Here is a 255-nt window from a genome sequence, read left to right as displayed (position 1 = left end):
GGCACTAGATTTCGGTGCGGAGGTCGGTTGACCGTTAAAATAATTCTCCCTGCGCGCACTTTTGGGTAGGTTTCTGTATTGATTAGAAAATTGACAATCGCGTGCCTGTAGATGGCGCAGGTGTACATACATTTAAAAGGTGTAAAGTTTGTCTAGTTTTCACAAAAAAACCTAACGTTTAAATAAATATTACCACTGTTATGTTGTTAAATTATTTATCTATTAGCGCGAAGAGTAAATAACATTGGATAACAC

Source organism: Zophobas morio, unplaced genomic scaffold, assembly GCF_036711695.1.
Source record: "Zophobas morio isolate AGI-343-1 ecotype UQ-CSIRO unplaced genomic scaffold, CSIRO_AGI_Zmor_V1 ptg000005l, whole genome shotgun sequence".
Classification (NCBI taxonomy): domain Eukaryota; kingdom Metazoa; phylum Arthropoda; class Insecta; order Coleoptera; family Tenebrionidae; genus Zophobas; species Zophobas morio.
Note: the sequence above shows the minus strand (reverse complement) of the source record.